This window comes from Tasmannia lanceolata, unplaced genomic scaffold (genome assembly GCF_043159265.1).
Source record: "Tasmannia lanceolata isolate RefF3 unplaced genomic scaffold, GAP_Taslan_0.1 ptg000037l, whole genome shotgun sequence".
Classification (NCBI taxonomy): Eukaryota; Viridiplantae; Streptophyta; class Magnoliopsida; order Canellales; family Winteraceae; genus Tasmannia; species Tasmannia lanceolata.
The window spans coordinates 60,921,196-60,935,839 of record NW_027518714.1 but is presented as its reverse complement, the minus strand read 5'-3'; the positions used below and the strand labels follow the sequence as shown (position 1 = coordinate 60,935,839).

The window sequence follows — 14,644 nt, the reverse complement described above, 5'->3', positions numbered from 1 at the left end:
ATTTAGGAATGCAATTGCATATATGTACTTGTAAGTCTTCCAACATATGGCTATTATATATTGGACCTGTGCAAACTATATATCTATGGTCACAATCAGATTGATGTGCAACTTTCATGCTGTTTGATTGTTGAAAAAGAGTATGTTATCTTGAATCCGGTCAACTCTGGAGTTCTCAGAGTTCATCTTGGTAATTGAACCGGTGGATCTTCATTTCAAAGGAGCTAGTTCATTTGCTTAGATTGCCAGAGCACTTATATATTGGGTAATTTATCCATGTAGTGATAGGAAAGTGCGCAGAATCTTTGCCAGGTTCTTGTAACCATTTTAAATCATTTGATAGTTAAATCCAAGGGAGATTGCTTGCACTACTTTCAACTACTTGTTGGTGATATGTTTCACCTCCTTTGCATGCCAATGTTTCAATGAAGCATTAAGTTAGCACTGCTGCTTTTTTTTCTTTCTTTTGCCCTGGCTGAAATCTTCAAAACTACTAATTGCCTGAATTGGATTGGATTTTTTCCCTCATCTGCTTTGTTTGATATTTGGATGTGGTTCTGTTCTGTTTGATATGGAATTGTAGTTTATCTTTAGTTCTTTTTGTTGTTTGCAGCTCCGCCCCAATTTCTGTGATGCATGGTCAAACTTAGCTAGTGCATACATGAGGAAAGGAAGGCTTAATGAAGCAGCCCAGTGTTGCCGCCAGGCTCTTATGTTAAACCCTCGTTTGGTGAATTTTTGTTTTGTTGTGCCCTTCTGCTCTTTTCTTGGGTTTTAGTCCCCTTTATGTTATTATTGCAATGCTTTTCTTTCTCTGGCAGGTTGATGCTCATAGCAATCTTGGAAATCTGATGAAGGCACAAGGTTTAGTACAAGAAGTAAGTCAAGTGATTTCTATGTGTTATTTTCACTAGATATGCATGTCAGACCAATCGACTAGCCGGAGTCCAACAAACTAGAAATCGATATTTGATGTAGGACTGGTTGAACAAGTTGAAATCATGGCACAAATTGCACTGGAAGAACTGAATAGCTTGAAGTTGATCAGAAAATTCAGAGTATTTGTGCAGCAATATCATCATAAGAAGGCTAGAAGAGCATGAATTCTTTCATTAATACAGCTAAAATTGCAGATAATAGATGACATGCTTATTACTTTATGAGCTTTTAGCAAAACCTTGCTCAAACCCTGGACAATTCAAATTCATTTCCTAATTTAAGAATACTTTCTAACATGGAAACCACATCAAAACCTTGTGCTATTCCTATATGGTTCCCGTCCTCTATATTTAGTCTAATTAACAACTAGACAATTCTTAACTCCAATCGAAGCCTTAAACCAGATCTCCACTTAGAGTCAACCTATAGCATCAAAACTTCACCAAAACTCTACCTTATTTTGTTAAACTTCCCTTTGCAGGAGAAAACTGTTACTAGTTGGTATTTGCTAACGGCCATGAAGTTGCTAATTTTGGCTGCTTCCCAAAAGCCTATACTCAAAATATTTTATTTTATTGCGAAAATATCACGATAAATGCACAATGTCATTTTTCCCTAATTTTATTCGTAAATTTTATATTATTATAATTTAAATATTTATATTTCCAATTTTCCTGATATAAACCCGAATATAACAAAAAACTTCAAATTTCCCCAGATATACCCTTCCCGAGTAATTCCCGAGACAAATATCTGTGTTTGGTCGTATGTTACATGAATTCTTCTAAATGGCCGAGGTACCCATGTTGGATACTGGCGCTTCATGGAGTCAATGGGACACTACTAAATCTCTTTTATCAACTTTTTATCTGAAATCTGAATTACAGTAACACAAATATACAGTTGCCAAAGGTTTTAAATTATATCCATCTTCATAGTAAGTTTTTTCTGCCATTAAAAAAAATATAGCAAGTTTTTTCTGTGAGAATAAAACACTACATTTACTTAATTTTATGAAAACTCCCATTGTATTAACTCAGGCCAGTTCAGCTAATTGTTGTTTCTAATGCTTATGACCTGTACAGGCATACACTTGCTATCTTGAGGCTCTGCGCATACAACCAACTTTTGCAATTGCTTGGTCAAATCTTGCGGGTCTTTTCATGGAGGCAGGGGATCTTAGCAGAGCCCTTGCATATTATAAGGTGCATCACTTCTTCCTTTTTTATGAATCATGACACGATTCCATGACATGATTCTGGGGGCGCATGGGGTTCTTAGACATTAATGTTGATGCTTAGTTTTTCTTCTTATATGGTTGAAAATTTAGTAACTCATCTGTTCCTTTTTTTGTGAGAAACAATTTATTAAATGCAAGGCAAATACAATAAAGGTGGATGTGGGCATAAGCAAACCATAGCCTGCATAAACAAATGCTGATCTCCAAAGACCCAATCTCCTGTAACATTTTTGCTTATCTATGAGGGGACAATCATTAATTTCTTTGATGACATTCAAGGAATCTCCTTCGATAAAGGGCCCCCTTGTCAAGAAAAGAAATCTCCTTCCTGGCATGTATTATTTACTTTGTATGCCATCAAAATTGCAATTTTCTGGAATTCATCCAGTAATAATTGTGCAATTTTGAATTGATAACTACATGGAACACTTAAATGCATTGTATGACGTCAAGCTTATTCAGTGTAGAATCATAGTATCATCTAGAGCCCAACGAGTTTACCATGGGCACTTTGGTACAAACGTAATTATATTGGTGATTAACATAAACTTTGATAAAATAACAAAAATTCGAAAGGTAATTTGGAAAAAAATGTCAATTTAATTCCAATCAATGCCAATATCATGTGTCTGTGTTTTTTTTTTCTTTGGGGGGTGGGGGAGGGGGTCGTCAATGAAGTTAGATTCATGAAACTTTCAAACTTGACACTCATCTTCTAATACTCAATCTTCCAATACCCAGCCATTTGTTGCATGGATTCGGATTCGAGGTGGCGGATTCGGCTAACTCCCAAAAGTAGGATTTGTGGATTCAGTAATTTTTAAATAAAATAAAATTTTAAAAAATCTCAACTCAACTAAGCCTTTGTCCCAAACTAGTTGGGGTCGGCTAATGAATCCTTTAGAAAATTTTCATGAAGAAAGTGAACGGATCTACCCGGTTCAAATTGACTAAGTCTAATCCTGACACTTGTTGGGTTTGTCTACGTGGATCATTTTCTTCCATTCTATCCTAGCCAAGGTCATGTTCTTTGTTATGTTCCTAGCCCTCAAGTCTTTCATCGCTGTTTCTACCCAAGTTGTTTTCGGTCTACCCCTACCTCTTTTTACTTCATCGACTTGGCACCAGCCACTTCTTCTCACTGGAGCATCCAAATGCCTACGTTGGATATGCCCAAACTATCTTAATCGGTGCTCTCTCATCTTCTCCACAATTGGTGCCACCCCCACCTTTTTACGGATGTCTTCATTTTTAATTTGATCTAACCTTGTGTGACCGCACATCCATCTTAAGCATTCGCATCTCCGCTACACTCATCTCATGCACATGCTGCTTCTTGGTGGCCCAACATTATGAGCCATACAGCATGACTGGCCTCACAAGTGTCTTTTTAAATAAAATTTTAAAAAATAATAAATTATATATATAGAGGAAAGTTTTTCTAGTCGTCCGACTAGAGAACCTTCTCTATTCCGCCGACCAAAAAACACAGTGGTCCCACATTATTTGGATAATCCAAAACATTCATTTGATAGAGGCCCTAGCATAGATAGGGTGTGCCCAAAAAATCAGCTGCATAGGATCATCCTAACCATTTGATTTGTGGAGGTTAAAAATGGACAGATTTGTGGAGTTTATAAGCGTCCATTTTAACCTCCATAAATCGAAGGGTTAGGATGATCCTATGGAGATGATTTTTTAGGCACATCCTATCTATGTCAGGCCCATCAAATGAATGCTTTGGATCATCAAAACAACGTGGGCTCACTGTGTTTTTAACCTCCACTGTCCATTCTTAACCTCCACAAATCGAAGGGCTAGGATGATCCTATGGAGCTGATTTTTTGGGCACACCCTATCTATGCTAGGGCCCATCAAATGAATGCTTTGGATCATCCAAACAACATGGGCCCGCTGTGTTTTTGGTCGGCGGACTAGAGAAGGTTCTCTAGTTGGCCGACTAGAAAAACTTTCCTTATATATATATATATATATATATATATATATATATATATATATATATACATGAAAAAATTGAGGGTGGAGGGTAAAGGCGTTAGAGATTTTATTAAGAGAGCCGAACAAGGAAGGGGGGTTGATATTCGAGGATCGAGATGCTAGGGTTTTTATTGAAAGAGCATGGGTTGTGCTTTCATATAAAAAAAAGTTAAGAAGGACATATGTTTAAAGAGAAATATATAGGATTCGCATTTTAAGAGAAAGCGATCAGTCAGATTCGCCTGAAAGAACAAGAACAAGAATTCGGGTGTGTCCCACGCGAATCCAAGTCCGATTCGCATGTGGAGGCGTGTCGACACGGGTTCAGCATAGGGCGGCAAAGAATCCACGCAACACAGCATAATCAGTGTCATTACTATACTAGCTCACTTACAAAAAGGACTTTCTATGGAAGGATGAAGAAGAATGCAAGAAGTATCATTTGGAAAGACAGGTGTGGTGTGCAAGATGAAAATTAGGTGGGCATAGGGATAAAAGTTCGTGGGAGATGAACCTAGCTACAAACCATTAAAAAAACAAACAAACATGAACCAGGCTAAAAGCTCTCTCTGGCGAGTAGGTTCGGAGATTTGGGGTGGAAGTAGATAGTTTGTGGAAGCAATAATAAAAAACATGGGTTGGAATGGGGGTGGTTGGCTTTTTATAGGACAACTAGAAATGCCAGATTGCGTGCATGTGAAGCTATTAGCGGTTTAACCGTTTTAGGAGATTTTTTGGTTTTGGATTGGGAGTGGGTCACGCAACTAGATCTTGGCTGGACTCTTGGTGATGTACCTTTAAAGGATTCCTTACGAGTTATGTTTATATTGGCCAGAGATAACACGAGTGGTGGATTACTACTCAAGGGAAGGTAGTAAAATCATTTGGAGGCCATTTTCAAGAATGTTTTTTTTTGGGGTCACAAGATAGTTTTGTAGCGCTTTGCGGTCTCGAGGGTACCTACATATGGATAAAAGGGACAAAAAGGCAATGGAAATAGTTTGCAAAAAGGCCGTTCTCAATCAGGATTTTCTATTTTAAGCTGATTGGGAGGGGTGATGTTGTTAAGAAGTGTTGTTGTTAATGTTACATTGACTTATGGATGATAATCTTACTTGGGGCACCTAGGGTCATTCACTTATAGACAGTGTTTCCGCATTCAAAATGCGGATGCGGGTCAAAATGCAGTCGAAGAAAATCCTAGTCAAGTGCTCGGTTGACGCGGCTATGTGCTTGGTTGATGTAGTCATAACTCGGGAGAGTCAAAGGAGTTTTGATTGACCGTAGGGCAAAACACGGAACGCGGCGGAAAAATGCGGAACGCGGCTAAGGAAAAGAAAGTCGACTCTGGGTGTCCACGTTGACGCGGGGGAGTTTTAAAACTATGCTTATAGATGATAATCCTACTAGCAGGGTTGAAATTTTCATAGTAAACAGGGACAATTTTTTATCCTGGATAATATTTACCGTGGAAAATGACGGCCAATCCAGTGAAATATTTTCCAAGAAAAAAATTCCTGCTTCAATATTTTTCAAAAATACAGTATTCCATGTCTAATATATAGGTAGTCCAGATTGTGGAAACCAGTGAACTGGTAGTGAACATTTTTTTGATCGGGGCTACCCCATGCACCAGTTTAGGACGTTCCTAGTTCTTACTTCCTATTGCAACATTTGGCATTGGTTGACTGGCTACTGAAAACAGAGTTTCATTTAATGGCATCTCCTGGTCATTACAGAACTCTTTTCTATTAAGATTTTCCTTATGGTTCAATACTATATTTGTACCAACTGATTTGAACTTCTCTGCTTGATGACTTTTTTTTAAATTTGCTTTCAGGAAGCAGTCAAGCTCAAGCCAACATTTGCTGACGCCTACCTGAATCAAGGAAATGTTTACAAGGTAAGCCATTAATGTATTGTGCGAATAGGGTCAGGTAGCAGCAAATGCCAGGACTGGTTTCTGGAGAGAGAAACAGATATTTCTTTTGCCTTTTCCAGGCCATGGGAATGCCGCAAGAGGCTATCGTGTGTTGTCAGCGTGCTCTTCAGGCCCGACCAGACTACACAATGGCTTATCCTGAAATAATCCAGTGAAATAAAAAAATATAGCGATATTTTTATTTACCTTGATAATATCACGATAATATTTTTCATTTTTTTTTATTTTTAATGTTTTTCCTGATATAAACCTGGAAAAATAAAAAAATAATATATCCCGAGATTTTCCCTTGCCGAGAAATTGCCGGAAACGAGATTTGTGACATAGCCTGGAACTGAGTCAGATATCACTCCAGCTATGATTTGTGGACACGGACACGAGTATCGCGTCTTGACACGGACACGGGGTGTCGGACACGTCAAACTCCCAAAATTTAGAAACGGGGACACGGCTAAAATAGAAAGTACATATACTCATGATTTGTGGACACAGATTCGTGTGCCGAGTTTCGACCAAGTCTTGACACGGATATGATGTATCTGACATGGAAACCCATAAAAAACTAGAAATAGTGTCACACTCATACACATACATACATATAAAGTTGCTAACACTTCTAGCAATACATTTGAAAATGTCTAAAGGAGTGTCGACACGTGCGGACACGGGTGTCGTGTCGTGTCCGACACGACACGTGTGTCGGCAATAAATTCGAAGTGTCGGCCAAATCATAGCACTCTAGTCATAGCCGTTGAGCATTTCAGAGTTAAAAATGTCACTGCCAATATCATTGAAGCTGATCTCATGCACATATTTTAATGAAATGCGTAAAAAGTACAGGTCTAACCCCATGGTGACCAACTTAAGTAGATAATAAGTTGCATCAATTTCCTCGCTTTAATTGCCTACAAATTATGCTGAGTAACCACACATTGGGTGGAATCATTTTTGTGCAGGGAATCTAGCTAGTATTTATTATGAACAAGGCCAGCTTGATTTGGCGATTATCCATTACAAGCAAGCGATTGCTTGTGACTCAGGATTCTTGGAGGCATACAATAATCTGGTAGGTCCTCTTATTTCTATGCTGGAGCATTATGTGAATACTATTATGTTGGGCAAATGACATTCTTTTCTTACTTACAAAAAATTGGTGTGTCCCGTTATACGTCTGAAAGGGGAATGCCCTCAAAGATGCTGGCAGAGTGGAAGAAGCAATCAACTGCTACCGGGTTGGCCCCATTCCACCTTCTCATTAATAATGCTTTTTATAGGTGCTATTATGCTTATCATATTATATTCTGATTGTGTTTCTTTTATTGCATGAAGTCATGCCTTGCATACCAGCCTAAGCATCCACAGGCTCTTACCAACCTTGGGAACATAAATATAATCATAATAATAACATTGGAAGTATCCCGACTTATGAAATGCATAGAAGTTTGAGAAAATATGGCAATATGGTGATCTAATATTTTGATATATCTATAAAGGCAGTTATATGAAAATTACAGTTGTATTAAAATTAAGTCGTATTTAAGGTAAAACATAGCATAAGTTGTGTCAATGTAAATCACAGTTGCGTAATGGTTTTCTCGCTCCTTAACATCTTGCAGAAGTAAACAGTGATGGAAAACCAAGTGGTTGTGATTTGAGAAAGCTTACAAAATACTGATTAGTTGAAGTCATAATAATCATAAATTGATCAGTACGGCTTTCCAATGGGTTCTAGTTCAACAACTTCAGCCCACAATCTATCGACCTAGGTGTAGGTCTGAGGAGGTTCTACTCAAATCAATGTCTACAAAATAAATCACAGATATTTGAAATTTTAGAACACTCACAACTATTGTTGGGAAGGCAAAGAAGGCAAGGGATGACAACCTTGTAAATAGAGAGTGTTTCTAAGGACCACTGCAAAGAGAAAAAGAACAGTGTTTTCACAAAGGTAGGTTCAAAACACAATAAGCAGCGACAGAACTCAGTCCCCAAAATAAGTCACAATAAAACATGAGATCATAAGAATCCACTGACATGGATGCATATCCTGTAGGAAGCAAACTTCATGGATATCGTCAAACCATCCACACAAAGAAGAAAACAAGTAGTAGTAGTCACAATCTATAGAGGAAAACTTAGCAAGGTTGATATACTATGTGATGAATTGTGAAAACAACAATCCCGTAATGACAATAAGATGCTTCAGAAAAAGTCCCCTAGAGCTACCCATAGCCGCCATTAGTAGTATTAAAAATCAACCTTTTGTTATCTAATAAGTAAGAAATCTAAAACACATATACTCCCCTCAAATTCTATTTCCAACACACTCCCTTAAGAAGTCAAATAAGAAATAGGTCTCAAAATGTAAATAAGATGTTTCAAAAGAAGTCCCCTAGAGCTTCCCAGTTACTTAGCTTTGATGAAATCATTTGTAAGCTCTCTGTTGACATCAATAATGACATGCCCTTGCATCGACATGTCGTCATACACTTCGCCCACTTGGCCATCTTTTCTTTGTTTTTTCTCCTGTAACAATTCTTAATGACTCTTTGATGTCTTTGTGCATCAGGAGTCAAGTGTCGAAGTGGCTCACAACCAAACATGGGTTGTGAGTTGAACTAACTGCATTTAATAGCTAAGAGAGAAAACCCTAAGCTATTACCTAACAAGAAAGAAGTCTAAACCCCATAATCTATGGCCAAGACACTTTCCTAAGCACACTAAAGAATAAAGTGGGATTTTCGTCCCAAATAGGATACCTCTTAAACCCATCCCAACAAACTTAGAAAGTTCAAAAAAAAAATGTCCAAAAACACTTCAGTGGAAGAAGGCATGGCTATAGGGGGTTCTCACCCTGCTTTGAACACAAGTAAGCTCTCTATTGACATAAACAGTGGCAATGTGCTGCTGTGATCATGATATCACCGGTTCGGCCCAGTTGGCCCCTCTTTTCTTTGCCTTCACTCGTGTAGCAAGTCTTAATGACCCTTTGATGTATTTTTGCACCAGGAACCAAGTGTCAAAGTGGATCTCAACCAAACAAGGGTTGTGAGTTGAACTAACTTGACTTAGGCTCCGTTTCTTTCAACGTAAAAATGGATGTAAAATTTGTTTGATGTTCATTTTTACAACATGAAACAAATTTTCCGTCCATTTTTACGTCGAAAGAAACGGAGCCTTAGTAGATGAGCAAAACACTTGCAGGTTTTAAAGGTACATTGCAATTTGATTCTTCCGCATTCTGTTTTTAGAAAGAAATCGTTGTAACTGAAAATTGTTTCCCATTACAAAGGAAACCCATTCCACGATAAGTATTTCCTCAGGGAAACTTGAAATTTGACCTCTTGTTATTAATTTGATTAAAGACTCATGCATAACTCATACCATAAAGTCCAGTGCAGAAGGTTACAAGGTAATAGCAGTGTTACTTAAAATTGAGAAACAATGCTACTTCAATTTTCATAATTAGTTGTATTGGGGTTCCACGCAAAAGCAATAGTCCCACATCGGACATGTGAAATGGATGCGGATGGGTTATAAGGGAATGGGCAACCCTCCTCTAACAGCTAGCTTATAGGGGTGAGTTCTTCCCGGTTTGATTCCCTACAAGTTGAGTTATCACTTCTATAATAAAAATTACTTAGTACTTTCCAATTTCCTAAATATAAAAACGAGCCCAGTTTCTATGTGCTGAGAAGGTGTTCATTGATAATGTTGTCAAGCTTCAGAGACTAAAAATCACTATAGACAACAGTACAATCGATGAGAAACAAATAGATATGTCTACAACATGTTTCTATACCGTGTTCATTTGCTATACTGTTCTTGCCAAGCTTGCAATATAGTATAACGATAATAAACCCCAATTTTACTTGGTGTTGAGAATGATGCATTTTTCAATTGTACTGATTAGAATTGGTTCATAAGTGATTGGAATTGCTAGCCTTAATTACTAAAAAGAAAGGAATAACCGTAGTGATGATGGAGAAACAAAAAATATTGTTCAGAGCAGATATTTGTATACCAGTTTTATGTCATAATGTTGTTATTGTATTGAACTATGAATAATGCCAACCCTAGCTACTAAAGTACAGTATAACAGCAGCACTGATGAATGAATAAAAATTAATGTTTACAACAGATCTTCATTTCATATTTAAAACTATAACATTTGTATTCTATTGAACTCAGTGCTATTAATTTCTCTATATTTTCTTGGTTAAACCACATAAATCACAGTTGCATTAGAAGATTAAAATCTGGTAACTATGGAATACCCAAGTTGTTTTTTCCCGAGATTAGAAGATCAAAATCTAATCATTATAATAACACGGGGATTATCCTGACTTATGAAGTGTATAGAAGTTACAGAAACAATTGTGGTATGGTGGAATATCATGCTATTTGGGATACCTATAAAATCAGTTACTTGTAAATTACAGTTTTTATTGATGGTTTATTAGTACAAGAGGCATAAGTCATACTTATTGTAATTTATTATAAATAATAGCATGACTTGCATCAATGTAAATCCTAGTTGCATTACTTGTTTTCTCTCACCTTAACATCTTGCAAAAGAGAGCAGTGCTGGCCGACCAAGAGGCTGAGAAAGCATACAAAGAAACTGATAAGCTGAAGAAGAAATGGAGAAGAGAAATTTCTAATCTCAAACCACTTCCTTGAAGAGATTTCGACATAGCTATGAGATATGATGGATTGGGATTATCATTATCAATGATGGAAAAGAATTTGTGCCATTCTTCCATGGGGGAAATGGTGAATTCTTGAGAACGAATGAACCCACTTCATGGTTTAGAGGATGATGATCAAACCAGAACCTAAAATGTAATATGGGTGGCAAAATTATGCATGTATTACTTTCAAATCAGCATCTAAAATGTAATACGGGTGGCAGAATTATGCATGCATGACTTCAGAGCTTTTTTTTTTTTTTTTTTTGAATTGTACTTCAGAACTTTGTTATACCTCAGTAGCTTTGGAATTGATCATCTTTGTAACTGGTCCTCACCCATTTAAGGACCAGTGCATGGGTCTTGCTCAAAGTCAAGTTTGGATCTTGTCTGGAAGAGAGTTGAATGAATTATTCATTTGTCTGTTTTTTCTCTTTCCATTGCTGAGATTTAACAATGTTTATATTTTGCCCAGAATGAGAAAATCTTGAAATAAGAGACGAAGAACATAAATTAAAAACTGTATAAAGCATGGCACAAACCAGTTCATTAAATTGAGTTTAATTGTCACCTTTAACTGCCATACTTAAACACTGATTTCAAGGTTTTTCTTCTACACTTGGATATGGCTAAAAGAGTACAGTGGACACCAAAAGGTTAATCGGGAGAATCATATGGTCCTTGATTATTTGAAATGTAACAGATTTTGCATAACCCAGAACGGATTAGTAATAGTCCAGTAAAAGATTAGATCCTATTATCCACTTTAGTGAATGAACAGAAAAGTAGTCATAGACATCAACCATTTTTCGTATTTACATTTGCTATTACTGTTCTTAAATAAGTTATCCCAACACACTACTCTCTCCAAAATTATTTCTTTTTTTTTTTAAATTTTGTAATATAAATGAAACCCAGAAGGAATATTATCCTGCTTTAAATCTCATCTAAGTTATTGAGAGGTTCCGACTGGATTGGCCGGATCCAGATGTAAATATATTCCCATTTAGAAAATCTTAATATGATGCTTTCTAGTTCAGATAATCTCTGTGTTGGTTTGGATGTCAAGAGGATGGGGGGCAATCTTTAAGTGGATCAGAGCCAATATGTCAGTTGCTCCTGTATATATTGGGAGGCAGGCAAAGACAATCCACAAATAATTACTAAGGCAGTCTCCCAACGAAAGGACTGGAATAAAAGAGTCCATCATGTCAATGAGACCATAAAACAAAGAGCTTGTGGCCTTGTCTACTATGACATGGATGCACTTGTGGGCCAATTCCAAGACATTTAACAAAAAAAATGAGGGGATAGATCTGAACAGTGGGTGGCATGGAAATACCCCAGCCATCTAATTTTGGAAAGAAAATATGCTTCCACAATGAAACTGTAAATGCTAATAGACAGAGGATAAAAGGTTTGAAAGTGACATGTTATAATGGCCATAACCCAACTATTCAATTAGAAAAGAAAGCAATTTTCACCATGAATTATTTAAGTGAAAATTACTTCAACCATTCAACTGAAATAGAAGAAACAGGCTTGACAGTGACATGAATAAATTCATTTAAGTTCAATTTAGAGAGAGAAAATGCCACTGAAATGTAAAGAGCCCACCTATCTAATTTAAGGAGAAGAAAAGGATGTGCCACTGACATACAAATACTCCAACCAGATGAATAAAATGGCCTCCACATTTGAAATGCAAATACTACTAGGGTTGGAAAGCATGGATAACCATGGTTGGTGAAACCAATGATGTTACGTACCAAAATGGGTCCTACTTGAGTAGTGTAAATTAGTTTAGATAATTACAATTTTTAGATTTGCTCTTTAGTTCGTTGGAAATAGTAGTCTTATAGATAAGGGTTATCTAGATTCTAGATTTGTAATAGGAGTTTTAGATGGAGTGGCAACTATGTTTTAAATAACATGTAACCGGTCTTTTGAAAGGAATGAAGAAAGTTATCCCAAATTTGTGTTTTTGCACAGAAGGAGGAACGACCCTTCCCTGAAAGTGGGTCAAGAGGCTGATCTTCCCTCTAGGAGGATCAAAATCGTTGCGAACTGATCCGAGTTCATAGCAATTGGTATCAAAGTAGCACGATCTGGGCCTTAGAGAAGAAAATCGAAGGAGCAATGGATCCGTGGGATGAGACGATTAGGGAGATCAAAAGGCACCTAGCTTCCATGAATGCCAAGTTCAACAAGATGTAGTCTCGCTGGGCATGAAGATAGAAGAGCCTCCATGTTCGATGAAGTTGAATGAAGAGTTCAATGACAAAATCGTCGAGAAGGCTTGTGTGATGAAAAAGAAAAGAAGAAACAGAAAAATGAGAGAAAAGAAGAGAGAAATAAAGCAGATAGAAGAAAATGCGAAGAAGGCACAAAAGAAAGGTCATCGTCATCGTCATCGCCGAAGAGTCTACGGTCCCTCTTCCTCTCAATCTGTCCAATACAATCGAAAGGATTCTCACCCACAACCATCCGTCTATCAAAATATAAATTACTTCGAAGAAGCACAACCAAGGAGCTTCGATAACATCATGATGACTAATCGAAAGACGAAGAGAAGAAGAAGAAAAGGAATACAAAGGAAAAAGACTTCCGGAAAATGCCCAACCTTGAGGACAAGGTTGATTTCAAGGCCGGTGGAATGTTACGTACCAAAATGGGTCCCACTTGAGTAGTGTAAATTAGTTTAGATAATTACGCTTTTTATATTTGCTCTTTATAGATAAGGGTTGTCTAGATTCTAGATTTGTAGTAGGAGTTTTAGATGGAGTGGTAACTATGTTTTAAATAACGTGTAACCAGTCTTTTGAAAGGAATAAAGAAAGTTATCCCAAATTTGTGTTTTTGTACAGAAGGAGGAACGACCCTTCCCTCAAAGTGGGTCAAGAGGCTGATCTTCCCTCTAAGAGGATCAAAATCGTTGCGAACCGATCCGGGTTCGTAACAAATGATTTTTCAGAGCCTGTGTTCTCCCCACAAAAATCACAAACCCAAGTTAAAGCAATGTTTGTTGAGGTGAAAAGCATAGAAACATGGATTTCCACCAATAAAAAGAGTGACAGCCGGGCTATTGGGCCTCCTGTAATGATCATTGCAACCCACAAGCACATCCTTCTCTCCTAACAGATTTTTTTTTTGGACATAGGGTATCCCCATCCCATTTTACGGTAGGACTAATCCCTATGGATGCACGCAATCACCCGTAAACCATGTTCATTGGTAACTCCGAGGGGACTCGAACTCGGACCCGTAAACCACGTGCAATCTCCTAACAGATTTATCTCCTGTTCACATTTACAAGTAACAACGCCCGGGGTCACTCTGTAAGCCTGATTTCTTTCTAGCAAAAAGGGGTTATATACGCTCATTGTGCATCAGATGAACAAGAAAAGGTCTGTTAATTAAGGGCCTCTTTGGATCACTGTTTCAAAATGCGAATGCGGCCAAAATGTGGCCAAAGAAAATCCTAGTGATTTGGTGCGATTGAGTACTCGGTTGACGTGATTGAGTACTCCGTTGATTTGGCCAAGTACTAGGCTGACGCGGTCATAACTACGGAATGTGAAAGGAGTTTTGATTGACTTTGTAAGGCAAAATGCGGACTAGGACAAGAATGCGGCTAAGGTAAAAGGGAGTCGACTGGGGGCAAGTCAACAATGACACAGGGGAGTTTCAAAACTATGCTTTGGATTCCATTAACATTTATAATTATTTCCAAATAAGGTTAATTTTAAGTTAATCTTATTTGCAAATGGAACATTAAGCCAGCCATTTTGGAAGAACTCTTAGAGGATACCCACGGAGGCACTAAGTTTAACT

At 37.5% G+C, this 14,644-nt stretch overlaps 1 long non-coding RNA gene across 1 annotated transcript; it reads left to right on the top strand.

Moving 5' to 3' along the window:
• Positions 1-7,029: 7,029 nt before the first annotated feature.
• Positions 7,030-7,505, top strand: LOC143860091 (uncharacterized). Its single transcript, XR_013239587.1, has 3 exons — positions 7,030-7,185; positions 7,298-7,351; positions 7,449-7,505. It is a non-coding gene; the product is annotated as an uncharacterized LOC143860091 (long non-coding RNA).
• The last annotated feature ends 7,139 nt before the right edge of the window (positions 7,506-14,644 follow it).